The sequence below is a fragment of the Protopterus annectens genome, chromosome 2.part1 (genome assembly GCF_019279795.1).
Source record: "Protopterus annectens isolate FY-2018-M chromosome 2.part1, PAN1.0, whole genome shotgun sequence".
NCBI lineage: Eukaryota > Metazoa > Chordata > Ceratodontiformes > Protopteridae > Protopterus > Protopterus annectens.
In genome coordinates this window covers 45,520,172-45,543,810 of record NC_056729.1, presented here as the reverse complement: position 1 = coordinate 45,543,810, position 23,639 = coordinate 45,520,172, and the positions used below count along the sequence as shown (strand labels likewise).

The window sequence follows — 23,639 nt, the reverse complement described above, 5'->3', positions numbered from 1 at the left end:
GAGTGAGTTAGAGGGCGGTGGCTAGACAGTGGAGGCCTAGGGGGAGGGGGGTGGATGGACTGGCCATCCTCCAACACCCCAGGAACCCCCATGCACCTGCTCCTCGCCGACGGAATTCCGGGCAGCGGAGGAGGATGGCCGACGTGGCCCCAGCACACAGGAACCGGGTGGGCAGACATCGGGCTCCATCCTGGGAGGGCAGCCCAGTGGTGGTACCACTGACAGCCTCCAGGGGGACGGGCCAAACAAGTACCTGCTCCCTCCCATCCTCAGACGGGCTTCCCAGCTCAGGGCGGCAGGGGACTCATCTCCTCCATCCGCATCTCTCCCTGGGGGGAAGGGGTCCCCACAGCAGGCTCACTCAATTCCCTGGCCACACCCTCGACAGGAGCTGGACACCTCCTGAGGCGATGGAAGGCACGACAACCCTCAGACAGGCATAGCCCCCAGAGTAACCCGAGGCCACAAAGTGTGTTCGAAGTGTCGATGATCAATGTGTCCTGCAGTTCACATTAGTTCTAGCAGCTAGCTGTGTTCTTCATCATCGCATGAGCCGAGTGATCCACCGCTCAGAGTTGTACAGTTCTCATTCACTAGGGCACCGCTGCCCACATGGCATTGCACCTCAAGATGAGCATGCGTGGTTTCACTGGCATCATCGTGGGCGCCCGGGCTGAGGTTACTGGCCCCACACTGCAAGACAGCATGGAGTCCTGCAGCAGCCAGTGCGCGGCCACACCGCCGACATTCCAGGTCTTTGAATCGACAACCCACAGGTACCCACGACCAACATCAAGGGGAGAGGACTCTGGTGTGCCACCCCCCAGGGATGGCCCCCACACAGACAGAGGGGAGGTCACCACCCACCTGCCTGGACAGCACCCTCTCCCTTCCCCTACCACATGGGGAGCCAGCCACCTCTGGGGCACATGGTGGACCACACCATTGGGCCAGGTGCACCCTCCACCACCATCCCCTCATGGCAGCTGAGGAGCACCCGCACCTCCCACCACACGGATGGACCCCCCTCCCTCCCACCACCAGGAGGCAAGTGGGGACAGACACCAACCCTCCTCTCACTCCCTCCCTTCTCCCTCCCCTCACTCTCTCCCCCCAGGAGCCATGAGCTCAGTCCCACTGGCCTCCACCAGGCCGCACAGAGAAATAGGAGTCAGCGAGAGACAGAGAGAGAGAGAGACATAGAGGGTCAGGATGGTGGAGCAAGGAGAGGCCCTGGTACCCAGGGACAGCACCATCTGAGGACCCTTGGCGTTAATGATCCTTCTGCAGGTTCACCTACGGAAACCTTGTTACAACTTTTACTTCCTCTAGAGAGTCAAGTTTGATCATCTTTTCGGCACACCACTGGGGCCGTGACCGACTCCAGTGGGACCGATCCGAGGACCTCACTAAACCATTCAATCAGTAGTAGCAACGGACGGTGTGTACAAAGAGCAGGGACTTAACAAGAGCTTATGACCCGCATTTACTGGGAATTCCTCGTTTGTGGGAAATAATTGCAATCTCCTGTCCCTTTCACGAATGGGGATCAGCGGATTACCCAGACCTGTTGGTCAAGAGTAGACACACGCTGATCCATTCAGTATAGCATGCATGCAGCCCAGGACATCTAAGGGCATCACAGACCTGCTATTGCTCAATCTCATGTGGCTGAAAGCCACTTGTCCCTCTTAGAAGTTAGAGACAACCGGACTGGGCCGCATAAGATAGTTTGGTATACACAAACATATACATTTTTTTACATACTGTATAGTTTTACATTGAAGGGTAACAAAAGAAGTAAAGTTGGTTATTTATTATTGGTATTGCTAACTTTTTAAACTTTTGGGTTTTTGTAAGTGACAATTGGTTAATTTTAACATTTAATTTTGACATTTTATACATGTAAGGATGCAACAGTTTAAACATTTTTATGTTTTTATATTTTCTAGATGTTGAATAGTTCAGCATTTTTTAGGTATGGTAAAGAATTAAGGTAGTTTATTGATACTGATTCTTACTGACATTTGTATAATTCGAGTTGGTGCGTAGCACTTTAAAAAGGGCATGTACGCCTTTAATTTTACTCTGTAGCGCAAAGCCCGCGCACATTACGTATTTTAAAAGTGGTTACTGCATTTTTTACACATTGTACTTCTGAAGAAGCTGTAGCTGTGGCTCCAGCGAAAACGCTAGTTTTGTGTAATCTAATAAATCTTGCGTTAAAGGGATTTTGCGTTTCAGTTTGCTTTTGGATTAAACTGTGGCTACTTGGGACTGTTTATTCATCATAAGGTTATTTACCAACTAAACTGCTTTTTTGCTGAGGAAACGTATTTCTTCTTTTTGGACTTTCCTCTCCTGGGCGTCAGCTTTGTGTTTCTGGGCCGCATAGCTAATTAGCATGGCAGAGTCTTGTTCGTTATCAGAATTAACCAAACAAATCGCTCTGCCAAGAATGACCATGCACCTCCCCCCACAGAATCGAGAAAGAGCTATCAATCTGTCAGTCCTTTCCATGTCCGGGCCATGTGAGGTTTCCCGTGTTGAGTCAAATTAAGCCGCAAGCTACACTCCTGGTGGTGCTCTTCCATCAATTCCTTTAAGTTTCAGATTTGCAACCATACTCTCCCGGAATCCAAAGACTTTGGTTTCCCAGAAGCTCCTCAGTGGGTCATGGGAATAATGCCACCAGATCGCTAGTCGGCATCGTTTATGGTCGGAACTATGACGGTATCTGATCGTCTTTGAACCTCCGACTTCTATTCTTGATTAATGAAAACATTCTTGGCAAATGCTTTTGCTTTCATTCGTCTTGTGCAGGTCCAAGAATTTCACCTCTAGCGGCACAATACGAATGCCCCCAGCTGTCCCACTTAATCATGGCCACAGTTCTGAAAACCAGCAAAATAGAACTGGAGTCCTATTCCATTATTCCTAGCTGAAGTATTCAGGTGTCCAGCCTGCTTTGAACACTTTATTTTTTTCAAAGTAAATGCCTCGGACCCCTGGGACACTCAGTTAAGAGCATCAAGGGAGCGCTGAGAGGCAGGGGCTGAACAGGTGGTAGCTCACCTCATGGCGGATCACCAGCCCGATCCCAAGATCCAACTATGAGCTTTTTAACTGTAGCAACCTTAATATATCCTATTGGAGCTGAAATTACCATGGTTGCTGGTACCAGACTTGTCCTCCAATAGATCCTCGTTAAAGGATTTAAAGTGTACTCATTCCAATTACAGGGCCTCAAAAGAGTCCTGTATGGTTATTTTTCGTCACTACCTCCCCAAATTGGGAGTGGGCAATTTGAGTGTCTGCTGCCTTCCTTGGATGTGGTAGCCATTTCTCAGGCTCCCTCTCCGGAATCAAACCCTGATTCCCCGTTACCCATGGCCACCATGGTAGGCACAGATAGTACCATTGAAAGTTGATACAGCAGACATTCGAATGTGGCATCGCCGCCACAAGGGCATGTGATCGGCCTGAGTTTATCTAGAGTCACCAATGCTGCCTGGCCGAGACCCGGATTGATTTTGGTCTGATAAATGCACGCATCCCCGGAGGTCAGCGCTCGTCAGCATATATTAGCTCTAGAATTACCACAGTTATCCAAGTAACGGTGGAGCAATCAAAGGAACCATAACTGATTTAATGAGCCATTCGCAGTTTCACTGTAGCATCCATGTGCACTGAGACTTGCATGGCTTAATCTTTGAGACAAGCATATGCTACTGGCAGGATCAACCAGACAGGAGAACCTCAGTGGGTGGGCACAGAGGAGGGACCGGAGCCCACACCTCTGCCAACAGGAGGGGTCCCTCTCCCCATGGAGGGGGCACCCGGGTGTTGGTCGTGGACCAGCATCCACAACCCCCAATGGCCACAGGCCTACAATATGCGTGTCAGCGTTCATAGCTAGAGAAAAGTGGGAGAGAGCTCCCCCCCCATGCTTCAGCCATGCACGGATGCCAGGGGACAGTGGCCATGTCACAGGACTCCTTTGCCTCATTCCAGGCTCATTGGTCTCACCTAGACTTCCACCCTGAGGTGCATAGAGTGCTCCACACCCCCACCTGCACCTCGCTCCTGGGATGGAGAAGCTCAACCCACAAGCCATGACCCACAGAGCCACACCATGGAGGCCCTCCACCAGTGGGAGTCGGTCAGCCCAATCGATTGATGGACAGTGGTAAGGGCACCTTAATCCTACACAGACACCTGGCAGGACATCACCCAGGGCTGGGACATGGATTCTGACAGGACACCCTGTCTTCCTTCTCCCTGTGCTGTGACCCAGACTTGGGCACTTACACTCATGCATTTTGACGGGACGCCCCATCATCCTTCAGCTCCCAAAGACAGCCAAATTGTGCCAAGTTACACGTGCCCAGCAGCCCTTCCAGGGGATTACCTGCAGGGTGCGACTGACCCCATGGAACTCCCCTCAAGATGCGCTCTCATACAGACTTCCGGCCAGGAGGAAGAGGCCCATGAGGGCACCTCAACCCCACGCAGACACCTGGCAGAATATTCTCCGCTGGGGCTGAGACCCAGGCTCACACTCTGAGACACCCCATCATCCCTTAACTCCTGGAGGCTGCCAAATCATGCCGGATCATGCATGCCCACCAGATAATCAGGGAAGCAAGCCTGCAGGGTGCAACCAGCCCCACGGAACTCCCTTCAGCTGCTGAGGGGCAGATTCACTCTCATACAGACTTCCAGCCATGAGGAAGAGGCCCATGAGGGCACCTTGACCTCATGCAGACACCTGGCAGAACATTCTCCCCTGGGGCTGAGACCTGGACTCACACTCTGAGACACCACGTCATCCCATAATTCCTGGATGCTGCCAAATCATGCTGGATCATGTGTGCCCACCAGGTGATCAGGGGAGCAAACCTCCAGGGTGCAACCTCCCCCATGGAACTCCCCTTGGCCGTGGAGGGGCAGGTAGGCTCTCATATGGACTTCCAAGTCCACCTCCTTTCTGATCCAGGGCTACTCTGGGGACTTTGAGATTTTTTGAGAATGCCTTTGATAACGGGGCAGGGTCGGATACCTCTGCCTGGCCAGGAGGTCTCCAGTCCTGCAGGCCTCCGCATGAAGCTCCCTTAAAGACTTCCGTAAGGGCCTACCATGGTGACCCTCCCCTTCAATCCTGCAGAGAGACCTCTTTACCCGACCACAGACCAAGGCTCACCTAGGGGACCCACCACCTCCATGTCCCCTGCAGGCTGCCAAGCCATGCCATGTTGCATGCCCTCAAAGCCACTCAGGTGGACCTCCCTCCAATACAGGCTGCCCTTGCAGAGCTCTCCTTGACCGCAAAGGGGTAGGCATGCTCTCATCGGGACTTCCACATCCCCCTCCTTTCCAGTCCAGAGCACCACGGTCCCCATCTTCCCCAGATCTTATGGAGGCTGCCTGGTTGGGCCATGTCCCTGTGCCCTTGGAGCCTCTCAGGGGGACGTCCCTACGATCCAGCCCACCCTGGTGGAACTCTCCATGGCTGCAGAGGGGCAGGCACGCTCTCAATGGGACTTCTGAGCCTGCCTCCTTTCCATTCCAGGGACATTCTGGGAACTTTGCAACATTTCAGGATCGCCATTAGGTCCGGACGAGGTCAGATGCCTTCTCCCTGCCTGGCAGGAGCACTCCTGGCCCCGCAGCCTTCCACCAGACGATCCCTTGAGGACTTCCATCGTGGGGGGCTCAGCCAGACCCCGCTCAACCAGGCAGGAGCACTCCTGGCCCTGCTGCCTTCTGCCAGATGCTCCCTTGAGGGCTTCCATCCCACCGTGGGTGCAATCCGGACCCTCTAACCCAGGAGGGAATGCTTCCTGCAAGACCGCATGCCACTACTCTCTCTTCCTTCTGGACTTACACCGGGATGGACTCCCCCCTCCGGGCTCCACTTCTACCCGAGCGGGAGCGCTCTTTTCCCGGGTTGCATATCTCCTGGAGGCTGCCAAGCTGTGTCATGTCTCTGTGCCCACGGGGCCTCTCAGAGGGACCTCCCTCTGATCCAAGCCACCCTCGTGGAACTCCCCCATGCCACAGAGGGGCAGGCACACCCTCATTGGGACTTCAGAGCCCACCCTCCTTTCCGGTCCAAAGCATCACGGTCCCCATCTTCCCCAGATCATCTTCCCCAGATCTCCTGGAGGCTGCCTGGCTGGGCCATGTCCCCATACCCTTGGAGCCTCCCCCGACCAGTGAAAGGCAGGCACACTCTCATCAGGACTTCCACGTCCCTTTCCTTTCAGGTCCAGAGCACCATGGTCCCCGTCTGCCGCATATCTTCGGGAGGCTGCCTGGCCAGGCTGTGTCCCCATGCCCTCAAAGCCTCTCAGGGGGACCTCCCTCCAATCCAGTCCACCCTCTCAGAACTCCCCCAGGCTGCCGATGGGCAGGCATGCTCTCATCAGGACTTCCACATCCCCCTCCTTTCCAGTCCAGAGCACCACAGTCCCCGTCTTCCCCAGATCTCCTGGAGGCTGCCTGGCCTGGCCATGTCCCAGTGCCCTCGGAGCCCCTCAGGGGGACCTCCCTCCAGTCAGCTGGCCCCACAGAACTTCCCTCGGCTGCTGAGGGGCAGGTACACCCTCATCGGGACTTCTGAGACCACGCTTCTTTCCAGTCCATAGCACCACAGTACCCATCTCCCCCAGATCTCCTGGAGGCTGCCTGGCCAGGTCATGTCCCCATGCCCTCGGCACCTCTCAGGGGGACCTCCCTCCAGCCCTGGCCAGCCCCATGTAGCTCCCCTCGGCCGCCAAGTGGCAGGTACTTTCTCATCAGGACTTCCAAGCCCATGCTCCTTTCCGGTCCAGAGCACCATGGTCACCGTCTTTCCCAGACCTCCTGGAGGCTGCCAAACCATGCCATGTCCCTGTGCCCTTGCAGCCTCTCAGAGGGACCTCCCTCAGATCCATGAAACCCTTCTGGAGCTCCCCTCTGCCGCTGAGGGGCAGGCACCCTCTCATCGGGACTTCCACATCCCCCTCCTTTTCGCTCCAGAGCACCACAGTCCCCGTCTTCCCCAGATCTCCTGGAGGCTGCCTGGCTGGGCCGTGTCTCTGTGCCCTCAGATCCCCTCAGGGGGACCCTCCCTCTGGTCCTGGCCAGCCCTGCAGAATTCCCCTCGACCGCCGAGGGGCAGGCACCCCCTCATCGGGTCTTCCGAGCCCACGCTCCTTTCCAGTCCAGAGCCCCATGGTCCCCGTCTCCTCCAGATCTCCTGGAGGCTGCCTGGCTGGGCTGTGTCCCCATCCATTCAGAGCCTCTCAGGGGGACCTCCCACTGATCCAGGCCAGCCAAGTGGAACTCCCTTTGGCTGCCGATAGGCAGGCATACTCTCATTGGCACTTCCACGTCCCATTCCTTTCAAGTCCAGAGACATTCTGGGGACTTTGCGATATTTTGGGGACACTATCAGGCACCGGGTGAGGTCAGACGCCTTCCACCTGTCTGGCAGAAGCACTCCTGGCTCCACAGCATTCTGCCAGGTGCTCCCTTGGGGACGTCCGTACCACTGGAGGGGGCACAATCAGGACCCTCCCACACAGGAGGGAGTGCTCCCTGCCTGGCCACTTTCCACCTCTATCCCCCTTCCCGGCTTCCATATTGGAGGGGGCTGCGGTCCAGACTCCCTCACTCAGGCAGCAGGTCTCTCAGCCCGGTCGTTTTCCACCTCTCTCTCCTTTAAGGACTTCCATCAGGAGGGACCTCCTTATGGTTTCCACTTCTACACTGGCAGGAGAGCTCTTTTCCTGTGTTGCATAACTCCCAGAGGCTGCCAAATCATTGTGTCAAACCTGCTTTCAGAGCCTCTCAGAGGAGCTTTCTCCAATTTTTCCCAGCCTCGTGGAACTCTGCTGGGCCACGAGACCTCTGCCAGACCCTCATCCAGACTTCTGAGATGCCGGTTCTCCCCTTTGCCCTCCACCGAGGGCTTTCAAGCTCACACAAGATATGGCCACAGGTCCCGGCATCTCATCACATTTCATCTTACGCCTCCTTCTCGCTCCTCAGTTGCGCCAGGTGCTGACAAACGTGCTTCGCTTCGAGCCTTCTGGCACGTGCCCCCTTGCCTCCTGCGAACAGCACCACTCAGGAGGCAAGGGGACATGTGGCTTCCTGCACGTGACCCCTTGCTTCCTGAGTGGTTCTGTTTGCAGGGCGGCATCCATGCAGTACCGGGTGAAGGACCAGAGGCTGACCTGGCACCTGCGGATGGTCCCAGGTGTGCGATGCCATGGCAGCCATATCTTGGCACTCCTGTGGCCTGGGAGGATGTGATTGCAGACCTAGCTTCCGGGGGTGGCCCTCGGCACACACGCACTTTCAGCTAACTCCCCCCACCAAACCCAGGTGTGAGATGCCACAGCAGCCATATCTCGGTACCCCTTGGGGCTGGGAGGACGTAAAGACAGACTTGGCTTCCCGGGGCAGCACACCAGCGTTGTTGGCTGAGTCCCCCTGCTGGAGCCGCGTGCGAGATGCCACTGCGGCCAAATCTCGGCATCCCTGGGGGCTGGGAAGACACGATCACAAACCTGGCTTCCAGGGACAGCCCTCGGCACACCTGTGCTGTCGGCCGACTTCACCCACCGGAGCCGGTTGAGAGACGCAACGGCAGCCCTATCTTGGCACCCCTGGGGTCTGGGTGGATGCAATCATAGACCTGGCTTCTGAGGGTGGTCTCAGCAAGCGCGCACTGTCGGCCGACTCCCCCTGCTGAACCCAGGTGCGAGATGCCACGGCAGTCATATCTCCATACCCCTGGGGCCTGGAAGGACATGAAAGTAGACCTGGCTTCCTGGGGCGGCCCTCAGCACACCTGCACTGTCAGCCGACTACCCCCGCAGGAGATGGGCATGACATGCCACTGGGGCCATATCTCGGTACCCCTGGGGCCTGGGAGGATGCAATCGCAGACCTGGCTGTGGCCCTCGACACACCCACGCTGTAAGGCAACTCTTCTGGCCACTGCCTCCGACTCACCTCGGGGGACTCCACCGCATCCATGACTCCTGAAGGCTGCCAAAGCATGCCATGTCCCCCTTGCCCTCAGAGCCTCTCAAGGGGACTGCCCTCCGATCCAGGCCACACTCGCAAAACTCACCCCGGCCAATGAGGGGCAGGCATGCCCTCATCGAGACTTCCACATCCCCCTACTTTGAGGTCCAGAGCACCACGGTCCCCGTCTCCCGCATATCCCCTGTATGCTGCCAAACCATGCTGTATCCCCCGTGTCCTCAGAGCCTCTCAGGGGGACCTCCCTCCAATCCAGGCTGCCCTCCTGGAACTCCCCCTCGCCGCTAAGGGGCAGGCATGCTCTCATAGGGCCTTCCATGTCCCCCTACTTTCAGGTCCAGAGCACCATGGTCCCCATCTCTCGCATATCCCCTGAAGACTGACAAACTGTGCCGTGTCCCCCTTGCCCTCGGAACCTCTCAGGGGGACCTTCTTCTGATCCAGACCAGCCCTGCGGAACTCCCCTCCGCCACCAAGGGGCAAGCGCACCCTCATTGGGACTTCCGAGCCCATGCTCCTTTCTGGTCCATAGTACCACTGTCCCCATCTTCCCTAGATACCCTGCAGGCTGCCAAACTGTGCCATGTCCCCATGCTCTCAGAGCCTCTCAGGGGGACCTCCCTCTGATCCAGGTCACACTCGCATAACTCCACCCGGCAGCCAAGGGGCAGGCACACTCTCATCGGGACTTCCACATCCCCCTACTTTCAGGTACAGAGCACCACGGTCCCCATCTCCCGCATATTCCCTGAAGGCTGCCTAACTATGCTGTGTTCCGCTTGCCCTCGGAGCCTCTCAGGGGGACCTCCCTCCGATGCAGGCTGCCCTCGTGGAACACCCCCCCGTCCACCGAGGGGCAGGCATGCTCTCATTGGGAATTCCATGTCCCCCTACTTTCAGGTCCAGAGCACCATGATCCGCATCTCCTGCAAATCCCCTGAAGACTGCCAAACCATGCTGTGTCCCCTTTGCCCACGGAGTCTCTAAGGGGGACCTCCCTCCGATCCAGGCTGGCCCCGTGGAACTCCCCTCGGCCGCCGAGCGGCAAGCACACCCTCATAGGGACTTCCGAGCCCATGCTCCTTTCTGGTCCAGAGCACCACTGTCTCCGTCTTCCCCAGATACCCTGCAGGCTGCCAAACCGTGTCGTGTCCCCATGCCCTCGGGGCCTCTCAGGGGGACCTCCCTCCTATCCAGGCCAGCCCTCGCTGAACTCCCCCTGGCTGCCAAGGGGCAGGCATGCTCTCATTGGGACTTCCACGTACCCTTCCTTTCAGGTCCAGAGCACCACAGTCCCCATCTCCTGCAGATCTCCTGGAGGCTGCCAAACCATGCCATGTCCCAGTGCCCTCTGAGCCTCTCAGGGGGACCTCCTTCCGATCCCAACCACCCTTGTGGAACTCCACTCGACTGCAGAGGGGCAGGCACACCTTCATCGGGACTTCCATGTCCCCCTCCTTTCCAGTCCAGAGCCATTCTCAGGACTTTGTGACATTTCGAGAACACCGTCGGGTACCGGGTGTCATCGGCCACCAGGAGCACTCCTGTCCCCGCAGTCTTCCACCAGATGCTCCCTTGGGGACTTCCGTTTCACTGGGGGGTACGATCCGGACCCTCCAAAATAGGAGGGAGCACTCTCTGCCTGGCCCCTTTCCACCTCTATCCCCCTTCTGGACTTCCATCCTGGAGGCAGCTGTGGTCTGGACCCCCTCACCCAGCTGGCAGCTCTCCTAGCCCAGCCATTTTCTGCCTCTCTCTCCCTTAAGGACTTCTATTGGGAGGGACCCCCTCATTGCTTCCACTTCTACCCAGGCGGGAGAGCTCTTTTCCCGGGTTACATACCGTATTTCTTTGTAAATATGATCTAACCAGAGAATAAAGCCTAGCCATAGTTTTCCAGGGTGGTCATGATATAAACCCTACCCCAAAAATAAGCCCCAGTTAAGCTTGTCAACAACACATGATGGACGTGTTAAATTATAAAATAATATTGACACCAGTTGACTGAGGTTATCATACTCTGCTCACTATTTTTGGACCATTCAAACACCCAACTTCTTCTCTTTGCAGAAAGTCTTAAGATTCTTTGCCTGGGAGAGTCCTCCACAATTCTTACTGTAACCCTAACCATCACTCACACTTGATGGTTGAGATCCTTGGCCCATAAACACTGGCAGGCGTATTTTGATAGATCAACGTACAGACAATGTGCATAGAGCACGTGCACGTGATAATGTATGGTTGTGGGTGTGCCTTCACTTTGTAAACAGCATCATTTTGTGTTGCCACTCCGGTCTCGTAAGTCTTCAAATGACCCCCCCCCAGACAAGATGAGTGCAAAAAGAAAGAGCTATTCTGTCGCGTACAAGAAAGGAATCGTGGCGGACTCCCAGGGAAATAATCTGATGGCTTTCTGCAATGAGAAGAAGTTAGACCTCTGAATGGTCCGAAAATGGCGTGCAGCGTAAGATAACCTCAGTCAACAGGCCGACAAGGGAAATGTTAAGAAGTGCCAATGTGGATCAGGTTGGCAACCATTATTTCTTGAGCTGGAAGACATCATCTATGAGTGGATTGCTAACAGGAGAGCAAAGGCTTTGGGTGTGTGGAGGGCTGATATCCAAGCTTTTGCCCACAGTTTGAAATATCCCCAGAAGAATTCAAAGCATCACAACATTGGCTGGATGGCTTCCTTCACCGATATGAACTGTCTCTAAGAAGATCAACAACACTGTTCAAGCTGGAAGATACTTAAGTTATTAAACATGCACTTGGGTTCAAGTCTTTTGTTGATGGCATTGACTTTTTCTAAATATCAACTCTCCAACATGATTGCTATGGATGAAACTGCAGTGTTTATGGGCCAAGGATCTCAAACAATAATTGATTAGAGGGCTGCCTCGTCAATCTACATTCCCTCCACTGGTTATGAGAGTGCACATGTTACCTGTATTTTGGCAATTCATCTAGATGGAAAGAAAATCCCACCTCTAACCATTAGTAAGGGCAAGAAAAATAAGACTGAACGTGTTTCAGGCATTTACATTCTTGAAACCGAAAAAGCCTGGTGCATACAAGCAGCTATAAGGAAGTGGGTGGATGTAATACTGCCACTTGTTTTGCAAGGTGGCAAAAGAGGTTTGCTAGTCTGGGATTCAGCCAGCACTCACCACGCTAAAGAAATGAAGAAATTCCTTGCACAGAGAAGAATAGATCAAATAATGATTCCCGCAGGAATGACTGCCTGTCTACAGACTTTTGATATTGCAATAAACAAGCCATTCAAGGACCATTTGCACATGGAACTCAACGACTACACTGAAAATAGAATGGAGAGAAATCAGCAAGGAAACTTTGTGAAGCCTAGCCTACAAGAGGTCATGACTTGGGAGAAAAAGTCATGGGATCAAATCATTGACAGATGTGTTGCCAATGCACTACGAGCAGACTACTTGGACAAGCAGTGCTCATTTAAGGAGAGCTCTATTTCCAGGCATGACAGATTGGGGCCAATGGTTCTAAAGGAAATGGAGCTACAAGAAATTCATGTTGAAATTCGGGGGTTGGACACTTATGACAATGTTCCAGAAGAAGATGACACGACTGTATTTGAATAACTGTGAAAGCCAAGGTGCAGACATTCTGAAGTTGAAATGTTTGGTGCGCTGTTTATGTAGAATTCTCACACAACTGTTTTAATGCATTAGAACTGTGGTCCAATAACAGAAAAGTACAAAATTAATGTCAATTTGTGTACATGAATAAATGTCAATTTTTGTACATGAATAAATGAATAAAGGCAGATTGTTGGACGGTGTGGGTAAATAAGACATCCCCTAATAATAAGCCCTAATGCGTATTTTGGCAGGGGAAAGAGTATAAGACCCGGTCTTATTTTCGGGGAAATACGGTATATATATATATATATATATATATATATATATATATGTTCACGTCTAAATCTCGAAAGCCCAAAATCCTGAATCCCAAAATGCTGAGACCATAATCATGAAAGTTCAAAATGCTGAAAACTCAAAATACTGAATCTCATAATAGCGAAAAAACACAGGACACCAACACTTACTATATTCCAGCACAAGTACATACAGAAACATATTACTCTTCTCCAACTATAAGCAGGGGTGCAAGCCTCCCTGCACTCCTCATGTCAGGGGCTGTGCCCCCCACCCCCCCCTGCTACTTACATATATCAACTCTGAGATCGCACTCCACAGAACAAAATGGCAAACATACCATTACGTGCTTCATGACTGCCTGTTGTAACCTTAGTCATGTTCCCTTCTAATTTGCTATACTACAACATAACTCATCTTAGTGTAGTGAAGTGCAATCTCAGAGTTGATATATTTAAGTAGCAGGGGGTATGGTGGGCACAGCCCCCCACATGGGGGTGCAGGGTTGCTTGCCCCCCTGCTTATAGTTGGATAAAAGTAATATTGTGTGTCTTTTATTTGTTTCTGTATGTGCTTGTGCTGGAATATAGTTACTAAGTATTGGTGTCCTGTGTTTTTTGATATTATGAGATTCAGTATTTTGAGGTTTTAGTATTCTGAACTTTCAAGATTTTGGTCTCAGTATTTTGGGATTCAGGATTTTGGGCTATCAAGATTTTGAAGTGAACCTATATATATATATATATATATATATATATATATATATATATATATATATATGTACATATGCACATATATATATATATATATGTATATATGTTATTCTGCTGTGGTGCAGTGGTAGCGTTGTTGCCTCACAGCAAGAGGTTCTCCCGTTCGATTCTTGGCTGGAGTGCAGGGAGTGCCTTCTGTGCGGAGTCTGCATGTCCTCCCCGCGGTTGGGTGGGCATTCGAAAGACATGCGTAAATGGGTGTGCCTTCGTTGAAGGTTGGATGTCGAGCTGGCACCTCAGCGTTCGTGAAAATCTACTGCCAATCATTAGCGGACTGGAGTTCTGCTGTGGCGACCCCTAACTGGGAAAAGCCGAAAGACAACAACATATATATAGATATATATATATATAGCTATAGCTATACATAAAGAGTAAAGCTTCCCATTAGAAGGGATTATTTGCACTTTAATATAAACAGCATAAGAAGGCTAGTAAACAAAGATGCCATGTTCACTATGGCAGTACAATTAGTGCTGTTTCTGCTGAGTTTCAGAGTCTGAAGTTTTTTTCTATTGTCTGGATAGAATTTGCTTTTTCTGTCAGTGTCCATGTGGGTTTTCTCTGTTTCACAGGTATACTAATTGATCAGCTACTCAGAAATTTTCCCTACTTTTATATATTAGATTTTTTAATCATGTCCCTTGTATAATAACTTCTGGTTCAGTGGGCCAAAGATAGTTTACAAAACTGAAACAAATTAATAAAAATCTGCATCCTGAGGTAATACAGTAAAGAAGATCTAAGACAATAAAACACAGTACAAGTACAAGAAAAACTAACAGCTAAAAATGGCACAGCAACTGTAATACAGTCAACTGCGTTAAGAGAAGCAATTCTCACATCCTTGATTCAGTGCAACATACATAGCAATCTCTTCTTTTTATGTCTTCCTTGTCCTGGCTTCACTTCTTAGTAACTAAGCTACAATGGAAACTGTCAGGAATTCAAAGAACAGATGTAACAGCATCCTGTACCTGTTCTTATCAAGGCAGGTGAAAATGTAGCAAGTACTGTAGTTGCATTAGCACTAAGGGAGTGGATAATATTCTTGAGTTGTGCGGTCTCACCTGCAAACAGATTGTTCAACTTTGTCATCACTTTTGAAGGCTGTTTAAAGGTCATGCACATAAAGAACAAGCAAACAACTGACAAGCAGAAGAAATATGTGGTGAAGAATCAACTGTCCCTGGTGCTGATCCACAAAAATTGATTGAAGCAGCTCAGGGGTATGAAACAAACTTGCTCTTGTATTTGAGTTTGTATATAAAATTAAAGTTTATTTCCTTTTTCTGTTGCTCAGGCAACAGTTTATGAGGTTGGTAAATTTTACTCTAGTTTTGTCTTATAGAAGAAGCATTCTCAAGAAAGTGTGTGTGTGTGTGTGTGTGTGTGTGTGTTTTGCAGGGTTATGAACACAATTAGAATTTATGACAAATGAACATTTAGTGGTTTGGCAGTACTCTCTGTGCAGAGGCTGTTGACCTTTATACTAATATGGAATGTTTTGAACAATGACTTCATGGAGATACTGGAGGCTGTCAGAGGGAGGCTTGATGACTTGAAATAATAATATGGGCCAGAAAGCATGCAGAGGCATGTCATATGAGGGATGCTAAGTGTAACTAATGCTTTTCTGGTACAAACTGACCCAAAGAAGCCAGCTAAGGCTGCTGTAGTAGCACAGGCAAGGAAAGATCTGCCTTAATGAGCAACAGAGAAAAGAATGTGCATAGTATTACAATGAATGGTTCACACTTCTGCCAAAAATGTCAGACCTGGCTGGCTTATGTCCATCTATGCAAAGAACACAGACCACTCATGGGTCAAGTTTTACAATGGAGTCACCAATTAAAATTGAAATAAAGTGGTACTTAAGCTGAGTGTGACCAGTATTTTGTTATAAGTCCGGTGATTGCCTTCTACTGCAGATGCACAGTCCTTTGCTTTCCCTATCTTAACAGTATATGTGCAGCTTTATTCAGCTGTATATATGGAATCTTGACTGAGTAACACTGGCAATGGTGTCATATGCAGTCTTATTTTAGGTCAGTGACACGTGTATGTGTGTATGTATATGTCTGTATACATATTTGTATGCAAGTATGTGAGAAATAATTGATAGATGATTGTGTAGAATAGGATGCACCGTTTTAGTTCACAGATGAATTGACAGTATTAACTAGATTAACATCGTGATGCAGCTGTTAACTAAGCACGACTTACCTGATGGCTGCTCTGACTGACTGCCCAGACCATACCTCCCAACCGTCCCGAACCATGCCTCTCAACTGTGCAGAATTTTGCAGGATGTTCCTGATTAAAAAAAAAAAAAAGTTTTGATTGTCTTTTAAATTGTCAGTCAGTAATACTACACTTCAGAGCTGTATAACTCTTATTGTCACAAGACGCAGGCTGATGCAAGGACAGTTTTTAGGCATCACTCTAATTTGCTTAAGAAGTTACTAGGACATTCGGACCAGTCTCAGAAGAAAAGAGAAAAACCCTCTAAGAGTGAAACATTGCTCACACTATCTGAGATATACTGCATCATTTTATTTATTTTTTATTTTGACATTTGTTAACTGGGATAGTCTAAGCAAAAGCCCTTTTTTCACTGGAGGCCTGGGGAGAAAAGCTCCACAGTACAAGTTATTTCATTACAGTAACTAATACGATTAACAGTAGTATACATAAATAGTCTAAGCAGAGAATAAACACACATAGTTTTTTTATCAAAGCTCAGAATGGCAAGAGAGGTACAAAAATATAGCTAGTAGGAAAAATAGTAGCAATGCATAATTACTCTAAGCAAAAATAATCACACTTTTATCACAGAACAGAATGGCTAGGGAGAAACAAAAGTAGAAGACATTAATAATCAATGGAGATTATACAACTATAGTAAGAATTGCACACATCAATTTGCAGTAATTTTGGAAATAAACCAGAGGTTCAAGAATAGATTTGAGCAGTGAATATTTAATAGTGTGCAAGGAGGAAATCTAGTCGGAAGAGAGTTTGTTAGGAGAGGAAGGGAATTATAGAATTCGGGATTAAACACAAATTACAAGACTTGATAGGAGGTATGGTAGAAGAAATAGGAAAACAGGAAAGTTAGGTAAGTAGTGAGGGGAAAAGAAAGGGAAGTTAATGAGGAGGGTAAGAAAAAAAATGAATTAGAAGGGAATACTGCAAGTACTGGGATTAGGAGAATCAGATATGATGACAAGTTATAGAGTAAAACGCACAGTAGGAAGAGAGTAAGAGAAGGACATATGGAAAATGGTAGAGAGTTCATGTAGGATATTTACAATTACAGGTCCATGTAGTATTAAGGTAGTCTTTTAGAACTTTCTTAAAGTCAAATGTCTGGTTTACTTTTCTTAGAGACAAGGGAAGTTTGTTCTATGAAAGGGCTGGTAAATAATAGGTTTTTGTCCAAAAGAGCTCTTAGGTTTAGAAATTTCAAGGTGCAATTGATCAGAGCTTCTTAGAATTCAAGGGCAGGTGTAGAGGGAGACCAGGGTGGACCAGGATGGATGGCAAACACATTCCAGTAACCCTGCCTCAGGTGATATATTTACAGAGAATCTACATTTAAACAGAAGTAGATTCCCCCACCCATATAACCATTATTATTTGGCAAAACCTCACCAATTCAGCTGAGTAAAATTACAAGTGTTTAATAGAGAGTATGATAAGAGAATGACTGCATGTATTGTGGCATATAATGGAAAATGTTTACATGCATGCTTGATGGCATATTATGGGAAATGTTTACCTGCAGGTATAATGGCATATGATGTGAAATGTTTATATGCATTTATGGTGGCATATGATGGGAAATGTTTACATGCATGTATGATGGCGTGGGTCTACCTGATAATATCGAAAGCCGACATCATCAAAGCCGAATACATCGAGATGACAGCCACAAAAACCCACTTCATCGGCAGACCGGATGAATGAAACCCTTCCCATGGTAAGTACTAAGTCACCCAAACACACATAAAACCAACACCATAACACTCAAAACCCACCTAGGTGGGGGGATATGCCCCCCACACCCCCAACATGGGGGGCTGTGCCCCCACACCCCAATTACATATACCAACTCCAAGATCACACTACAGTTTGGGAAAGGGCAAAGTTCACCTTCACGGCCAACAGGTTACTTACCCTGGGAAGGATTTTGTTCATCTGGTCTGTCGATGAAGTGGGTTTACGTGAATGTTTTCTCAAAGTAACTGTCTTCAATGATGTTGGCTTTTAATATTAACAGGTAGGCTCAATGGCATATGACGGCAAATGTTTACATGCATGTATGATGGCATATGATGGGAAAAGTTTACAGATACAGACTGAAGGTGAGAGCATAGCAGCCCTAGCAGTGCTGATGATATCAAGTTATTACTGCAGTTTTTAAATAGATCTCATACATACTGCAATGTGTACAGCTAATATGTTTCTACTCATAAAAGAATCTCCAGAAAAAGTGAGGGAAAACAGATCACTGATGTGGAACTACAGACCTGGAAATTGAATTGAACAAAGAAGCAGTGTGCATGTGGAAAAGTGTACAAACTGAGATAAAATATTTAGGATACAGTCTATGCAATCTTGGGCATTGACTAGTACTTCTACAGTGTTACATTGGGTTGAAATAGCTAGGCTCAAAATGACCTTGAGGTCGATAGCCTAGTAATCTCTTATGATCCTGTGATCCTATGCTTCACCAGCTAAAGAAAGAATGGAATATGTTTCATAGCAGATAATGTAAGTGAAAACTATAAATACCCTTTTTATGATGGACTGCTCATATATCTGTCCAAAATGCATTCAGCACCAAATGGCCCTATACAAAATGTAAAAACATGAACAACCAAATAACACTCTCAAGCTTCATATGGCAAAGGCAAAAATGCAAGGCAAAGTATTCCTCCTCCAAATATCCTTGCTCAAATCAATGCTCCTCCAAATATCCCTGCTCAGTTCAAGGCCACAGAAAACCTATTTCAAGTTGCAAAGTCGAGGGGAGTCTGTAATGGAGTAGGGGAAAAATGTGCATGCAGTCACACACACACATGCATGCTCACGCTCGAGCACACATATGCATGCACCCATGCATGCACGCGCACACACACACACACACACACACACACACACACACACACACACACGAGACAACTGGGCCTAGTGGGTTTACCTGGTTTAAATGAATAAAATAAAAATAATACAATATATATTGGTACTACTCAGGTGAGAAGGAAGAGTTATAGGGCCACAGAAATGTCAATAAAGACTTCCAGGAAGGTTGGAGCAAGTGAGGCTGAATAAAAAGATGGTAACTGTTAGAAATGTCAGGACCCACTTTAGTGAGGGGGTAACAGGATCTTTATGAATTTTAGGCATCCTGTAAAAATTAGGTATAAGCGGAGTTTCTACCAAAAAATATTGGAATAGATTTTTTGACATAATATTACTTTGTACACATTCACTCAATGATCTCACAATTTCATCTTTCGTATAATCTATGTCATTCTTATTAATCACTCTTTGTGTGGTCAGATCTTTCAACATTTCATTGATGGTATCAAAATAGAAAGCGCCTGTCCATCACCATCACAAAACCACCTTTATCAGCTGGTCTAATTACAATATTCTGATCCCGTTTCAAAGTTAATAATGCCTGTCTTCCATCAAAAGTAATATTCTCAGATCCTTTCCTCTGTTTATCATTACCCAATAATTGATAGATCTCTTATTCACATATCTGAGTAAAACCCTCCAGGACAGGGCGGCTCTGTGGTGTATATGCACTGAGCTTCCAAAAGAATTGAGTTTCAGTAGCATCAGACATAGGTTTCAATGTTATATTTCTCACAAATAACTTAAGGTCAACTATCATGTGTCAATAGCTGCGCCAATCTGGTTATGGCTGAATGGGAAAGTGATTATGTTTTGGGGTTGATGGAATATAAGGATTGTTTGTGTTTTTATCATTGTTTTGTTGACAACCTTTTTTTACTATGGATAGGTGACAATCAACAACTTTTGAATTTCTTTCATTATTTGAACTGTAGCAGTAAGTTCTTAAAGTTTACTATGAATTAATTAGCCAGTCAGATTGACTTCTTGGATGTACAGATAATTAGGGATGCTGATGGGAATTTCCTCACCAAGATGCACAGGAAAGACTGTCATCGGATTTAATAAGTGCATCGCACCAGTATGCACCCCGAGCATGTATTCCATAATGTGGTCAAGTTACAAGCCTTAAGAACATTCAGGTTTTTTGTCAGGCAAGAAGATTTTGAGCAAGGCTGGGAACAGCTTAAGACTTATTTTTCTAATAGGGGTTATAAAGAACTGGAAATAAATAGGGCTTGTGAGTTAGCAAAGCAGTCTAAAGCGAGCTATGGGAGACCTTAATTTTCTTCCCCTTTTACAACCCAGAATGATGAATGTAAATAGTATGATGATATAACATTCTGCCTAACTTACAGAAGTGATAATAAAGAGCTAAGGGATATTATATATAAAAATTGGCATATTTTGCATACAGATGAGGAGACAGCACTGCTCACAGGTCCTGCAGTACCCTGTTACATACATCCCTTGCAATCCCAGGCCAGTAAAGATACTGCCTAATATGACTCTTGGTATGCTTTATACCCATATGACATGCAAAAGGAATGTCATGGGGTATGCCTAAAAGTACCAGACAGCAGGCTTTGGGCACTCCAATCTGCTATATTACCTCATCCTCTAGCCCTCCCTAAGGGGTCCACTCTCTGCACAGTAACCATTTGTTCCAGTATACAGACTCCCCTTTTCCATGAGCATCAGGTGCCTCCTTAGTTACCTCCCTCAAGCCTCATAAGGTAGGGTTCGAAAGCTGTGCCTGTCTCAAGTTTACTTTCATGACCCTTCCCAGCTCCCCTTCCACAGGAAGCCTTATATCTTCTGACAATGGTGCCTCCCTGCCAGCCTGGGTACTACCACTCACCTCTGTCCTTGCAGTCACTTTGTCTATGGGAACATCAGTACCTACCAGCAGCTGTGGTTCATTTTCAGGCTCACTGCTACAAGGTAGCTCCCTCCCTGAAACCACATCACCAACCCCAGCTTCAGGCATGGGGTCTGTCTGGGTCCCCACAGACTACCAGATCTACCTGCCTGTCTCCAAGCCTGACTGCGTGTAACTGCATGCACACAAGGAACTACATTATCAAAATCATTTCCTATTAAGACATCTGCAGGGATATCCTCAAACACACCTACCTACTTCCTCCCTTTTCAATGCTCCCAGTCAAGGTTAATCCTGGCCAAAGGTATTTGGAATGGGGTCCATCCTAAAGCTCTAACTGGTGTGGACTACCCAAGCAAGTACTACTCTTCTTTAACCACTTCAGGCTTCACAATGGTTATGTCAGAGGCTGTGTCTCTCTTAGCAGTGGTCTGTCTTCCATCCATGAAGATAGGGTACAAACTCCAGTGATAGTTTGGAACCTCTGTTATCTCCAGACAACTTACCACTGGCAGGCAGTTATTCCCAATTACTGGCTACCTCACCTTTTGTTCCCCACCTTGCTTCAGTGGATATTTGTATGTAACATAGCCTCTCTAGTTACATTTAAAACATCTAACAACTGATCCTGGCCATGTACCTGAACTAGTGGATTCCCCTGTTACTAGTAGACTCTGTTGGGGTGATTCAGCCTGCCCACTATGGGTTCCCTTATATCCATGTGCAGCACTCTGTATCCCCTTCTTATGCAGTGATGCCCTGCTTGCTAAATAGTGATTCATTTTCTCTCCAGCTCACCAGCAGAGCTACATTTTTGGTCTGCCAACCAAATTCTCATATCCCCAGCCAAAGTGCTAAGGGCTTGTTTCCTCACCAAAAGGTCTGCCAGTCTTTCAAAAGTGGTGACTTGACACCCACTCACCCACCTGTGAAAGTAAGTGCTTAACTCAGCAAAATAATCACATACACTTTTCATCTGCCTTGTGTCTATGCTCAGGAAACTTTTTTCTGTACGCTTCAGGTGTTAACTTAAAACAGTCTAGCAAACATTGACTTACTTTTTCATAATTTAAACAGTTAGTATCAGACAATTTAGAAACAGCAGTTACAGCTTTACCATGGAGTTATGAGGTCAGGAACCGTACCCAGAGCTCTTGGTCAACATCATACTGTTTACACACCCTTTCAAATATATGAATAAAACTATGAAAATCAGTATCATCTTTAAATTCTGGAAGACGTTTACTGACTTTTATTGCTTCTGGGGTTTGGTTACTCCCTTCCCCATTACCTCCATGACCCTTTCAGAGAGTCAGTATATCCATTTCACGCTGACGTTGTTTCTCCTTTTGCTCAGCCTCCAAATGCTGCAGTTTCTCATTTTCTTCAAATCTCCAAATGACACAGTCTCTCTTCGGTCTCCAAACATTTGACTTCCAGTTGCAGTCTCTCTTAGGTCTCCAAGCATTTTCCCTCCAGTTCATGGTGATGTGGTTTCTCCCTTTCTTTGGCCTCATGTTGATGCTGTTTCTCATTTTTTTTCAGCCTCCAAACATTTGGCTTCCAGTTGCAATCTTTCTTCAGTTTCCAAATGCTTGGCTTCTAAATCAAGTCTCTAACTCCAGAGAGATTTTTAAGTCCTCTGAGGAAAAGGTGAACTGTCCTGTTTCCGAAGGCTGCACAGCCACATCACTGGACTGGCTATCTCCCTGGGTGCTGGACCATGCTATAGCTGTGATTAAGGCTAATATCATATCCTCTTTAGTCACGATGGCATGCACCAGTACTTCGGCTTCACACACCTTGATAGCTTGCTATAATCTTCTGCTGACATCTTTGCCTGCTTTCCTGATTAAACTAACAAAAATAAATAAAAATTTTGTGAACCTGAAACTCTGAATGTTTACCTTGTGGATGTTGAGAGTACACACATCTTCAGTGACAACTGCTCACAAGTTACTGAAGTTCAGTTAATATCCCACTGCTTCCAGCTGTATGTGATGGTCCCTCTTTACCACAGGCAAGTAATCAAGGAGCCTCAATCCTCACCACTGACACCAGTAAGAGGCGGTCAGTAAGAACAGGAATGGATTTACACAGTGTTTCAAATGCAGCTCTCTGTATCAAGCACAATTTCCCTCATGAGCACACAAGGAACACAGTCCACTGGGACTGGACTCTCTACCTCTCTAGATCCCAAACAAGACTCACTTTGGAGCACTGCGTCTCAGTTCCAAGTATGTGACACACACGCTTAAATATCTGATTTTTCACACACACACACACACACACACACACACACACACACACACACACACACACACACACACACACACACACGGCACACCCCCATAAATTAAATATACCAACTCCAAGATCACACTACAGTGGGAAAAAGTTAATTTCCTAACTCCACTGTATCAAGGCCTCTTGCAGAAACATAGTAAAAAGTGTGTTTGGTAGTTTGATGTCATTATATGTGGAGGGGGTGTTATTTTCTTGTGATATGTAGTGTTAGATGTTATGAAATTCAATGTTATGGGTTTTAGATGTTTTGGGTTTTAGATGTTCTGGTCTCAATGTTATGAAATTAGATGTTATGGGTTTTAGATGTTTTGAAGAGGATCCGTTAAAATTATTTTCTTAAAGACATGAAAAGGTATAAAAATATTTAATAATGGATAGCAAAATAGAGAACAGGAGAATACTTAATATTTAGTTACAATATAAAACAGAGTTTTAGACACAGGAAATATAAAAATAACACAGTTGGATACAATCTTACAGATAGAGAAAAAAGAAAATAATACTAAACTACTCTGACTGTATTATTCCTAAATGAACTAAAGAGAAACTGTCCCTAGTTAAGTCACTTAGTAT

The 23,639-nt window shown here is 47.6% G+C and overlaps 1 non-coding gene across 1 annotated transcript; it reads right to left on the bottom strand.

The window, feature by feature from the left end:
* Nucleotides 1-423: 423 nt before the first annotated feature.
* On the bottom strand, nt 424-577 carry LOC122795087. The gene has a single exon (XR_006363730.1). It is a non-coding gene; the product is annotated as a 5.8S ribosomal RNA (ribosomal RNA).
* Between the last annotated feature and the right edge of the window lie 23,062 nt (nt 578-23,639).